This window comes from Rhagoletis zephyria, unplaced genomic scaffold (genome assembly GCF_001687245.7).
Source record: "Rhagoletis zephyria isolate East Lansing unplaced genomic scaffold, Rhagoletis_zephyria_1.1 Rzeph_scaffold_11280, whole genome shotgun sequence".
In the NCBI taxonomy this organism is placed as follows: domain Eukaryota; kingdom Metazoa; phylum Arthropoda; class Insecta; order Diptera; family Tephritidae; genus Rhagoletis; species Rhagoletis zephyria.
In genome coordinates, this window is record NW_016168357.1 from 10,198 (window position 1) to 11,124 (window position 927).

The window sequence follows — 927 nt, forward strand, 5'->3', positions numbered from 1 at the left end:
TTCACATACATTTCCGTATCTTGTTACACTCCATCCGTCGAGCAATTGGCTTCCTCTCGTAATGCATGGAAGTAGCGAGGGGCGACATCTGCCGCAAAAACACAACAAACACAGGTTTCTGACTGGCGTTTGGAAAGACACGCATGCACAGGGATGCAAATTCACAGGGTGCACTTATGATTATTGGTTTCGTTATTCGAAAAATATGATACATTTCTGAACATTCTTTTTTGTTGGATTTTTTCTATTTAATTGGGCTGATTACGAAGCTACTTCTGACACTTTTCATCTACTAGGTCGCTATCATTTCTTAACGCACTGTATTTTTTCACATATATGTATTGTGATTTCACTTCATTATACAATTTAATTTTAATGGTTTAAAAGGTTAAGCTCTCGCCCCCAATTTCTTAAAAACACACTAAACCAAGAATAGCTTCGTAATCAGCCGAATTAAATAGAAAAAAATCCAACAAAAAAGAATGTTCAGAAATGTTTCATATTTTTTAATGGAATGACGAAAAAAATTAATCATCAGTGCATCCTGCGAATTTGCGACCCTGTCCAGGCGTCTCTTTCCAAACTCACGTCAGAAACCTTTTTTTGTGTTTTTGCGGCAGATGTCCCCCTCCGCTACTTCCATGCATTACGAGAGGAAGCCAATTGCTCGACGGATGGAGTGTAACGAGTTACGGAAATGTATGTGAAACGTTGTAGTGGTTTACCGTTGTGCAACAACAAAATACAAGAATAGATGAGAGAAACTAGGTAATGCGTGCGAGTACTTGAAAAAATTCTTCCAGTTTGATCTTTGCCCGTCGAATCGACATCGCGTAAATTTCATAGTGTTCAGTGAAAATTTGTAATTTATTGATAAAACCGAATTAAAGGTTTAATGGAATGTGAATTTAAGGTTAAATGAAATAC